This window comes from Watersipora subatra, chromosome 6 (genome assembly GCF_963576615.1).
Source record: "Watersipora subatra chromosome 6, tzWatSuba1.1, whole genome shotgun sequence".
Taxonomy (NCBI): Eukaryota; Metazoa; Bryozoa; class Gymnolaemata; order Cheilostomatida; family Watersiporidae; genus Watersipora; species Watersipora subatra.
Window position 1 is genome coordinate 41,257,296 of NC_088713.1, and position 13,103 is coordinate 41,270,398.

The following is a 13,103-nucleotide window of genomic DNA, read 5'->3' on the forward strand; positions in this document are numbered from 1 at the left end:
CTTCAGCACTCATTGGATATTGAAAGGAAATCACTAGCCTGAGCTATGTTCTGTAGCTCTGGTAATCTTGGTGTTTGGGAGTCAATAGCCTAAGTTCTAAGACCAGCTTACTGTCAGAGCTATGAAAGTAGCACCCATGGAAGATCATTAGGTTGAGCTTTATATTCAACAACTACTGCAGTAGTAAAAACTTTTTGCTCTGAGACTAGCAACAACTAGAGTCAAAAGAAGTTAGAGGTCATATCCGTATACATCTCTCATGAGTTGTGCCTTCTTTGAGAAATTGGTAATAACTTCAAATACACGCAAACACTAGCTAGTTCATGTCAGTATTTACTAACTTGTGAAACTATATAATCCTTAAAGATTTGAATTTTAGTAGCCTTAGTAAGTAATGATTTACAAGCTTTTAAACCGAGATTAGTTTTGGGTTGTGAAAAGGTGAAATTTTCATGTGTGACTATAAATAAAATAAATATAATAAAGTGAATATTATGAGAAATCTTTTTTAATAAAAACGAATCACAATGAGATCCAGCCTTTACCTATTCAGATTTTGTTCAAAAATTTGAGCTTAAACCAAACAAAGCTTATTCAGTCCTACTGGAGGAAAACCTTTTCTTCGGGAAATGCTTTAAAACTTTTTTAAAGCATTAAAACTTTTTAAAACTTTGTTATATTTATTAAGTTGTATTGTAGAACTTAAATCTTATCACGTGAAATACTGTCCAGTTTTTCTCTACTCTTTATGTACTCTTCTCTCTACTCACAATTAGTTTATGTCTGAGTAAGCAGCGAATAGTAAATATCAACTATTTATTCTCACTCCTCAGTTGGGGTATTTTGGGAATTTCAAAACATTGTTAAGTCTTTCTTTGTTGTAAGTACAAAACACTGAGCATAATATATTCAATCAGCAGTACACTCAGAATTTGTACATTTGTAACACAAATTGGTAAACTGTTTCAACGATAAAACCCATGAATGCTGTCACTGAGGTCGACTGTTCTTAATCTATGTACAGACAGACTTGAGTTTCCAATCCATGTTTAAGATTAACTCAGACGTAAGATCAGGCGAAAAAGCAACTCCTCAATTCATCTCGGGCCCCAAGCTTTAAAGTGGTAACGCGTATCATTTAACAACCAAAATCTATGAATGCATTAACTGAGGGCAATTGTCCTTATTGTATGCAGTGAAGACGCATCCTTGAATTTCTAATCAGGTAGATCATGAAACATTTATGCAGTGAACAACAGTTCTAAGACTGCCAATATAGCCCGGCAGTGCTTGGGGTAGGCCTAATTTCTAACATCGTAGATAATATCTGGAGCTCTGGCAGTCTGCTCTTATAAACCTGTCCTTATGCAAGAATCTTCTAGCATCATAGATATTCCGCTCTTATTAATATAGTAAAAGAATTAAAAATTGTAAAAGATTGGCAGTGGTGGGATTCGAACCCACGCCTCCAAAGAGACTGATGCCTTAAACCAGCGCCTTAGACCGCTCGGCCACACTACCTCATGCCAAAAAATAACGTGAGTGTTCAATCACTAGTTTAGTGATATCATTAGATTTAGCCTTCTTGGCGCCTTGATAATTAATTCATCTTGTTTTTTGCAGAATCTTTTCAGGAAACTAGTAATTGCAAGGTTTGGTAAAGGCACAGTATAATTTTAATTGAAACTTTTGCAGGTCAAGATCCACAGACAATCATGATTTTCAAGTGTGCGAGTAGTTATTACCAAACAATTATTCCATAGTATAGCAAAAATGTTGCATGACGCAGCGCTTAGCTGTGGTGGGCATTTGGTTGGGGTTGGGTAGGATAGATTAGGTCAATAGCTGTTCTACATAACTTGGGGTGTCCGAGTTCAATTATAATGCAAAGCAGTTTTTGTCCCTATAACGTTATAGTTATAACTGAACATACAGACTTCAAACTAACAAGCAAACATTCCTATTTATATGTACCGCAAAACCTCTAATTGAACACCATGGCACTCTACTTTTTAACCCTTTTTCTATAGTGGCAGTCCATTGCAGGAGGTATTCAAATATAGCTTGGCGTTGTATTTTTCAAATGGATTGTCAGAATTTTGGGAAGATTAATATAACCCTTTTACGAGCGAAGCAAATGTTGCCTATAGTTTACCATCTCAGTCCGGTGGAATGATTTTAAACTTGGTATGCAATAAATCTGTTAACTAAATGAAAATAACTATCAAAAATAATTAAAAAATCTAACATTAAGGAAAATATAATTATCTTACCGATAAGGTAATTGTTGTAATTAAACACCACATGCACTTTCAGGATTATAACTTTTTCTATTTATTTTCAAGAAATTATTCTGAAATCTATTAAAATTTTTAACAAATTGACACTCATTAGAGGCACTGAAAGAACCCACAAATAATTGTTGATCTATACACCAGTGTATTTTCAACAAAAGAAGACAACTCTCAAAGATAAGATATCCCTAATTATATTAAAAATGGAATAATAGTGAAAAAAGCACAAGCTAGCCTTGATTCATGGGCATTTTAGTTGTAATATTTATAAGGTTTTTCAAAGGAGTTTGAATTTTTAGTTTTCCAAGTTATTATATTTGTAAAGTTTTTAAAGCTTTCTAAATTAGCTTTAATTACCTACACATTTAATTACAATGTATATATTTAATCACATAATTAATTATTTTAGTTATAATTACTCACATTCAAAAAGTTAATAAATCAGCATATATGTATTTAAAGGAATATTAACAGGTCAACTTTTGAAGTCTTTTGATGACTATTATAGCTTTAATTATAATTTAGTTTATAAGTTGTTATACATTAGCATAATAAATTATAACCTGTAACATAACAAAAATATTGTTATGCTGATATGTCAGGTTATGTCGTTATGTTAATATCAAAGTTTTTGCTTTGCAGCAGAATAATAAAGAATACGATATCAGAAGAAAAGGAAAGTGAACTGACATCTAGTTTTGATGATGTAGCTACTTCAACAAATAGATACACTTTATCCTAATCGGATTGTTAACCCTAAAATAAGGCTAAGCAATGATTCACAATTATAGCAGCACTCCTATTGGCAGAACAATATTTTTACTGATGCCTACTGATGTGAAACTGTATGGAAAGTATATCAGAAGGACATTTATCAAAAGACTTACATATATCTCAAACAACATTAAATCACTGTTTAGAAGCTGCAAAAAAGATAAAAACAATGTCAATATTCAAAAGATGAATGCAGCTAGACACGTGTTCACATTAGACCAGAAACTTATGTTTAAGAGCTATTTGCTTACAGCCTTAAAGCGGCATAATGGGCTTATGCAGAAATTAGTCTAAAGCTAACAGTTTACGTCAAGGAACTACTTTCAATGAAAGGAAAACTCAATGACTGTTATGACAATTTAGAATTGGTTCCATTTAACATTCATTTTAACATATGAAACTTTGGAATGATTATTAAACAAGTTTAAGGACTGTTAAAAAGCTTCCTGTGGTCTTCACTGATCTTAAAGTTTGTCAAGTAGGCCAGGCAACATCAGCTGAATGAAACAATTCTAAATTCTGGTCTGTTTTAGGCTAATAATGCAAGCTTATTATTTGTTTAATATAATAAGAAGAAATTGTTGTAAGTGCTTTACTAGCTGTATGAATAATACAGTTACATAACAATATTATGAATAATACAGTTATATAACAATATTATGAATAATAATAATAATCAATCCTCAACAAACATATTTCTATTAAAGATCTCACTGATGCAATTGTATTGGTTTATTTCAAATGAATGATATAATTACATCATTGGCTGATTACTACAAGAAAGCATTTTTGTTAGTAGCTGTAATAGCCTTCTATAAACTACATGTATATTAGACCAAAGAGTAAATATAATATTTAATTAATTGGGTCAGTTACCTTAACAAAGGTATTTTTTGTCTCACAAGTAACTTTTCTGGTAAAACATTTTTAAAGGAGTAAAATCAGTTTGGCTCACATTTTATTGTTCATTGGTGATAGGATCTAGAAACATATCAACTCTGACATTCTGTCTCTAAGAAACGTTTCCTGGTATAATAAAATGCCAGTTATATGTCATAAACACAGATCTCCATAATATTAAAAAAATTGGTGACAGATATGTATGCCAGTGGTACTGCGTAGATGTCATAAAATAATTTGTATTTAGGTCGTCAAATTAAAAGGGGTCAAATACTTACTAAGGGTAAAGCTAAGGTTATAAGTGTATCAGGTCTGTAAGAAAAATACATTAACAATAGCGTTTGTGAGGTATTAGATATGCATAATTTAAAGTTTGCAATCTGTGGCCAAAGCATTTTTTGCAGGCAAATGTTTTCTAAAAATCAGAGACAGTAGACGCTTTTGTAGCATATTATAAAATATATTTCATGTAAATTAGACGCTGCTATAGGGTATACCCACGATAAAGTAAAGTCCATATGATGTACAAAGTTATACAAAGACTTAGCTTTGTAATACATAAAATATTTCATAAAATGTAAAGTGCCAGCCAAGACAGGGCAAGGTCTCAAATTTAGTTTAAATGGTAACATATCTCTTCGCAATTGTGAGAGAGAAAAAATGATGTGCTGTACCTACTATACGCGCAATTTCCATGAAGTTTTAGTTCTTTAGGATAGATCATCAGATGTGTCAAGGGAACATGGAACATATTAGTTAGCAGCCCAATTGTTCATACACAGTTGAACGTGGTGATTGGCACAGGTGTTACAATGTTGGCCTACCAATCTTAATGTCACAAGTTAGAGTATCAGTATAGGTTATATTTTATTCGAAAATTGACACCTGCATACAGATAGACTGCAAACACGTGGAAACGACTCTTTGTACTAAAAAGGTTTTGCTCTGATTTATTGTAAACATATTAAATACTTGTTATTAGCCTTACTTTGCAGAATAGACATTGCAGTCTATAAAAAATGAACAAATAATTTTAAATGGGTGCCGACGATGTGCGTTTCCCATCAACTCATTGTAAAATTACTGCAATCATAGTTTATACAACCAGTGGCCTTAATCAGACAAAGAGGAAATTTGTTGATGCAAGCTAATAATAATGCATTTAATATGTAGCCAACAAATTAAAGGTTATGTTTCATTTTTCTTTTTGTATGGCCAAAGAGTAAGTTTGGAAAGATCATGGAACGGATTAAGCAGTTTACATGCATTTTACTGTTTGTACAACGTAAAATCCCGATAACGTAAATGTTCATAGAACTGATTATCTATGTTGTTGGTTCATCTACTGTACATATTTACTCACCCTAAAATTATTTAAATTCTCTTATCCTTGGTAATCATTACAAAAAGCTGAATTACTAGATTATCCTTGAGTTTACTGTTAGTTAATATTCTAGAATCAATATCTATTGATTTCTGAATAGTGGGCATTTGACAAAAATAATTTATCGTTCAACTAACAAAGATGATTCAAAATATGAAATAATATTTGCTAGATTTTGATTTCAAAAATTGTTTTGTCCAATCCTGATGTTGTTTAGTTACTGTGCAGCTCAGTCAATCAAAAATAGGTTTTGTTTAATCTCTTCCTCTAGTATTATTACAAGTTATTTAACCAGTCTTAGCAAATCATATTGTATTCACCAGATCAGACAGCGTATTAAGTATCGCTTAACCAATAGAAAAGCAGGGATGTACCATCTGTATATATAAGTAGCCAGGAAAAACGCTCAACCACCATATTATAACTTTAATTGTTGTGCGAACTTGTGGATTAGAATAAATTATGTGTAGCCTAAGTTCTATATTAGCAGTTTTAGTGTTTGTATGTTTGGTGAATTCATGGACAGAGGCTACTGGTAGATGTAGTAGCAGATCAGATACTCAATTGACTCAGATTCTGCTGCAGAAAATAAAAAATGATTCCAGTCATTCAGCACCTGCTATGCTTGGTAAGTGTGGCGAGTATTATTACATTATGTTGTCTATAAAATATTAAACAATTTTTACGAATTTGAAAAAATAATTTATATATTTTATAATCTATAGAGCTGAAAAAATTTTTTTTTGTTCTACAGAATCTGATACTGAATCAGAATTGTAGAACTTAAAAAAATTAATATAATTATATTCGAATCAGTTATCATTTAAAATGATTTATAATAATTACATAAAAATTGTTTTCATGTTGTGAAGTGTTACATACAAGTGTGTGATTATTCATATCATGTAATATATTGGATATAATTTACAATTTTTATGTATGCTTGCGATTTATTTAGTACATACAATTAGTGTAGATGTTATACAAAATCTAATATAGTCAATAGTTCAATAGAACCCAATACTAACAGTCCTGACACAACCTTTCAATTTTGATATGAACTATATTGTGTTGCACTTCGATGTTATATTCTTTATTTTGTGTTATGACCCTTTAATATATGTTGTCATGTTGTTTTATATTACATGTTTCTGTATTGTCATTGCATATTTTAATATGTTCTAGCAAGTTATTAATATCATATTATAACTTTCTATAAACTTCCTTTGTATTATTTAGTATTGTATTATATTACCTTATACTATATTTTATATCATACAATGTGATATTTTATCATCATAATTGGTACTACATGTATATTGTAGTACACTAAATTATGCTATGTTTTGTATATTGTTTTCTGCTATATCATATCATATTTTTTATAAATCTATTATATCATATTACATTGTATTTTCTTGTAGTATATTATATTAAATTGTCCCATGACCAAACGAGCGGAGCGAAGTTTGAGAGTTTTTGTAATAAATGCATGTGCTCATAACTTACGAAAATTATTCATCAACAACGTCTGAAACCCTTGTATCGAAATCTCATCAACAAATTTAACCATTTTTTTGTAGAGTCGTTAAAGTATAATAATGATACAAAACACATATAAACCTATTTAAATATGCTACCAAGTCTTTGAAAGGTTACCGCCATATCTTAAAACTAACCCACCTGATCGGATTATGCATAAATAGAAAGATTAATTCGGCCAAAAATCTTTATTAAAACTGGCCAAGCCTTACTTTTATCAAAATTAAGACCGGCAAACGAAACACCGAGCGACAGAGAATAGAACCATTGAGTCGTGCGCATTTCACAAAAAAATAACGTGCACATTTCACCAGTCTATAGCATTGTCGAATTGCCGAAGGTTTCTGTAATTAACGTAGATGTACAGAAATTGTTTCTTTTTAGCTGATTTCAAAGTAACTGACATTTTGGAAACTTTTTTAGTACTTTAGTATTCTAACTGATGTCCAAAGCAGTGGAAGTAAAGGAAATGACGATGATATTTTTTTCTAACGATTCCTGTGAGATTGTTACAATATTTAATTATAAGTTTGGATGACTATTGAAGTCTTATAGTCACACTAACAACATCAATGATGGGCAGTATGTTACTGTTATTATTTTTTTCGAAATAGTTTTGTTAAATAGATTTTTTTTAAATCTGTATAAATATCACAACTTCTTGATATTGTTAGCTATGACGTTGTAAAATGTAAACAAAATTTTGCATTAGTTTTCTATTATTACTGTCTTACTATATTAATAATATTGGTTATTCTAAAAATATTAATGGATTTTACTTCTAATATTGCATTTCTCCTATTGCAGGAGAAGAGATATAAACATATAATCTTTTCTTTTCATTATTGATGTTTGTCATGACCAAAAACTTTTTAAATAGATTTTCTAAAACTCTATATAAATATCACAACTTCTTGATATTGTTAGCTATGACGTTTGGAAATTAAACAAAATTTTGCATTGGTTTTCTATTATTACTATATTAATAATATTGGTTATTCTAATAATATCAGTGCATTTTAATTTTAATATTGGCCAATATTGCATTTCTCCTAATGCAGGAAGAGAGATATAAACATATAATATTTTCCTTTCATTATTGCTGTTGTATATACCCACACCCAGTACATTACAGCTACCATTGCAGTTATCTTATTGCACCACAGTGCCATTTAACTGCTAATATTGCATTTCTCAACCACAAATACTCTTTCTTTTTTCCAATAACACTTTGTTCATGGGCTGTATGACAGGGGAACTCCTTGTATTGTATTATATTTTGCTGTTTAAGATATACAAATCAGCAATTGAGTGATGCCCTCATCTATAAGGACTACCCATCCAAAAATTTTTGACAATTCAACTCAATGTGGTCCAAGAATAGACAAAGGAAACAGAATACAACACTTAGCAACCTGCCCCTGGTACAGTCTCAATATATATTTTATTATCTAAAAGTTGGCACTGTTGTTAGATAATAATGTCTATGCGTTGTATCGTTTGTTTTAAATCACAGCTAAACTTCTAAATGTTGAGATGTTTAGATCCTCTTAAGATGACATCATTGGATATTTTTAAGATGATAATCAATATTTTATTCAGAAAATAACATATTTTGACTCCTGTTTATGAAAGATTATATATAGTCTCAACAAGTACTCAAGTTTACTGATTCTACTAGAGGATTCACAATAGACCAAGATATCTAGCGACATAATTGTGATATTCATAGAAAGCTCAAATAAATAATTGCAATAAATTTAATAAAATATACCCAAAGAAAATACAATACTTCCTTCACCTTAGCTAGTTTGTTATTAGACTAGTCAAAAGTTCTATATGTTTTCCCAATGCAGTAAATAACCTAAGGCTAAGATTGTCTAAAACTCTCTGTTAAATGAGCAATTTTGAAACTGTGTAACACTAGTTTTACACAGTCTCTATCTTGTTAATGTTGCTAAACCCTAAAGTCACTAATAACTACTTAATCCAGTTTTCTTATATTTCTTTCCTCTAGGAACTATGTCTATAACTACGATCGTCGAAGATTTCCTAAATACATTTTGGAAGCCGAATCATTGTGTCAAGGCAACCGCCACCATTCGGAATGTGGTGGGTCATGAAGCTGTCAACCAGTCTCAGAGTGTGTCAGTGTTCTGAAAAGAACTAACATGTGTAATTTGAGTAGCGGGTACTGGAGATATGAACTGGATACAATAACCATAACTAGAGCTTTCACATGGGCATATAGTACCGTCCTTCATTCTCCATGCAGCACCAGAGGGTGATGTCCTACCTAAAGAAAATAACTCTATGAAGACTGTGTGTGACTCCTAGTTATTTTTTCGTAAACTTTAGTTTTTCAGCTTTAGCTTTTGATTTTTCCTACACTTGAATCATAGGTTTTCTATTCTGTCTATTTGATCTATTTAACAACTTACTAGCTAATGTTCTTCTTTAATTTGCAATGTTTTTATCACCTCTTTTAAACAGCTTAGAATGTTCTTTACCTTATCAATTTCTCTCGAGTTTATTTCAAATAAATACTTGTTTTTGGCTCATTGTTGTCTTGTATTATATTCAGTTGGTTTATCTCTTTTCCCTTTTTAATAGTTCCTATTGTTCTGCTGTAGCCATTTTATATACAACATATATTACCAAGGATTTAGGGTTTACAACCAGAGCTCATGTTCTCCTTTGCGTCTTCTGTTAGTAAAGATGGTTTTCAAGGTAGTCAAATATTGTTCTACATACTTGCACTCCTCATCAATAACCTTTAATTTGCTGACAACTTTACTCAAATTACTGTAAGATTAATCAATAAAATTTTTATAAAAAGATGGGTTATCTAAACAGAGTAACAATTAACAGCAGAGTGATGTCCATTCATAATCTCTTGTTTGTAGTTAGTATTCCTTCTGTAATGCTGGTTTTCGTCACATGACAACTTTTTACTTTCTAGAGATTATTGTATTTCAGTTGTATTTAGGTAATACTGTAGGCAATAAAAGTACTGCTTACAATAGTAACATTTGTCATACATTATTTTCAATTAGTTACTAGAAGTACTAACTAAGCAAAAACGTTTTGACTTTCTAGTAAAATACAATTTGAATAGTAATGTTTGATTAGCCTGTGTGGCAGATTTTTACAAAAAAAGATTAGATTTTAACAACCAAATTTATCGTGATCTAGAGCCTTTTACAGCTCATTACCATTTAGATTAAAAATATATTTTTGTATATCAAACTAATGCTATCTTGGTTTTCTCCAATAACTCAGCAAAACCACATTAATACGTAAATTTTTTATTAAACCATTTGTTGTAATTTTTATTAAGGGCATTTGATGTAAACTATTTTAAACAGCCTGTAGTAACCAAGCAAACATGTTTTGACTCTAGTAATTTGAATAGTAATGTTTGGTTAGGCTGCTTTACAGATTTTGCAAAAAAGCAATAAATTTTTAAAAACCGATTCTATCTTCATCTAGAGTCTTTTACAACTTAACAGCATTTGGATTAAAAAAGATACTTTTATGTCAAACTAATGTTATTTAGTTTTCTCAAAGACTCATCAAAACCACATTAATTGATCAGTGAAGTGTATTATTAACCCAAGTACAGTAAATACAGCTTAGAGCAGTTTCACTTTTATTCTGTTAACTTTTATGAAAAGCAGTGTAATAAAAGTGATGTTGAAAGAAAATTTTCAGTATCATTATTTTTTGCCAGTCATTAGTTGTAACAACTGTATCAAAATTTAGTTAATATTCTTGGTAGTTGTCTTCTCTTTTTTGTGCAAATCGTAGCCAATGATTTGGGTAATTAATTTAATAAAAAAAATAATTAGAAATACTTTGGACTGGTAACTTATTGGTGGCTAAATACTAACATATAAACTATTGGGGTGGTTATTATGCCAATATAAAAATTCCATAGGATGTATATACCAGCCTTTTAATATAAAACCAAGGTAACCAACTTTTTTGTTAAATGGTAGCACAACTTTATGATAATCCCAATTCAAAAAATATACTACAACTGCGAATTAAGTTTTATGTATTTTCAGATAAATTATATAAATAAAAATGTGTGCTGGAAAACTGTACTATATTATCTTAAATACACCTAGTTTGGAGGATTTTGTGCATCGAGTAAGTAACACCTTATATATGGATTTAATCGACTGTTATTTCACATCAACCTTCTTTGTTTGTCTACCTGCCGACATAAACATAGGCTACTGTGGAGTAGGCTACAAAAATCATTAATTAGGTCAGCTGTTAAAAATGACCTTCGCACTCCACCTTCTCATATATGACATCCCTGAGTATGTTATAATCTCAACTAAAGTGAATTAATTATTTATAATCTTATATTTTTCCAACATTTTTAATATACACATCTGATATTGTTAGTATGGAAGCTATGGACATTTGCTATTATCAGCACTAGCTAAATTGTTTCTAATTTGATAAGTTGCTGCTACATGTAGGTCGCAAGCATGTATCATTAAATCTAGAAATAATTTAAGTGTTAGTGGTGAAAAAGTTTGTAAAACCTTTTAATTTTTCAAATCCAGTCAACCACATCTATTTTTAACAATCTTTGATGGAAAATAGTTGCAATAAAAGATTTAAAGAAAATTTTTTAATTGCGTCTTGCAAACAAAGAGGTTGAAATTTGTTTTAAAATTTCTAAAGTGCTATTAAATATGAGTTGCCGCTTCTACCTTCTCGTGCAACATTTTTATAGTAATCGCAAAAAGCATTTAAAAAAGTTTTTTGCAACCTATTATTTAGAAGCTCGTCTGTTTGAAATTGTGTCAAAATTTACCCAAAAAACTGATAAACCGCAACTACTGGTACCATAATCATGGTCAAGATGCCCTACAAAATAACGCTATTATAACAATTAGAAATTTTATCATATATTTTTTTAAATATCACTTTGAGCAATTAATATTTATATATATTTTATACTAAATATATAAGTTAAACATCTATATTTTTAGGTCCACTTAAGGATTTCACTCTATTCACTCAAATTTGATAAGGTGACAAAAACTTTGGTAAAAACTATAAACACTATCAACCAAAATAGATTGTTCTAGAAGCCATGTATACACTCTAAATTTTGTCTACCTTTGAGCAGATGACATGAGGTGCGCACTCACAAGTGATATAATAATGTCACTATTATACATACTAGTAGCTAGTAGTGAACTAAATGGTACTCTGTTTAGTTATAAATATTAAATCTAACTTTGTTAGTCAAGTAACTATCACAGCAGTTTCATCTTTTACTCATAACAGCACTCATTGGATATTGAGGGTATATCATTAGCCTGAGCTATGTTCTGTAGCTCTGGTAATCTTTGTGTTTACCAGTCAATAGCCATCAGTTGTAAGCCTAGCTTATTGTCAGCGCTATCCAATTAGAACGTGTGAAAGCTCATGAGATGGAAAGTTATATTCAACAACAACTGCACTAGTAGGAAAACTCTTTGCTTTAAGAGTAGTAAAAATAAAGCCTAAGCCATTTTGATGCCATCTTTGGACAGATCCTATGAGTTGCAGTCTCTTTGAAAAAGGGGTGACTTCAAAACTTCAAACAGTCACTAAAGCAAGCTAGTTCATGTCAGTATTTACTAACTTGTGAAACACTGTAATCCACTAAGATTTTAATCTTGCAACCCTGGTGTTTAATCATTTACAAGTTTTCAAACAGATATTAGTTTTGAGGTATGATAAAGTTAATTTTTCATTTGTTACTATAAATCTTATTAGAGATCTTTTTGTACTAAAAACGAGTAGCGATGAGTGCGTGTCTCTGCCTATTCATATCTTGTTTAAAAATTTGAATTTAAAGCAAAGTAACTTCTTTTGATCAAACTGGAGAAAAATACTTACTATTGGACGAGCCGTGTCTGTCTGTTTGAAGTCATAGTTAGAGGCTGGAATAAAGTATTACTTCACAGAAGATACGACTCGTCACATTCAGCTTGGCAGATGGACAGTCTAACACCTGCACTAGTCATTCGTTTACAAGCATTTCAAAATCTTTCTGAAAAATTAATCATACATGAGGAGAATTCCAGCTATAGTAAAAGCCATATCTGTTGATCCAGAGCCATGGTAAAAGGTTGAGATAAAATATAACATTTCAGAATAAATGTGCACATACTTATTATCTGTACTTAATCATC

At 30.6% G+C, this 13,103-nt stretch overlaps 1 non-coding gene across 1 annotated transcript; it reads right to left on the bottom strand.

Moving 5' to 3' along the window:
• Positions 1-1,439: 1,439 nt before the first annotated feature.
• Positions 1,440-1,521, bottom strand: Trnal-aag (transfer RNA leucine (anticodon AAG)). Its single transcript has one exon. It is a non-coding gene; the product is annotated as a tRNA-Leu (tRNA).
• Positions 1,522-13,103: the final 11,582 nt, after the last annotated feature.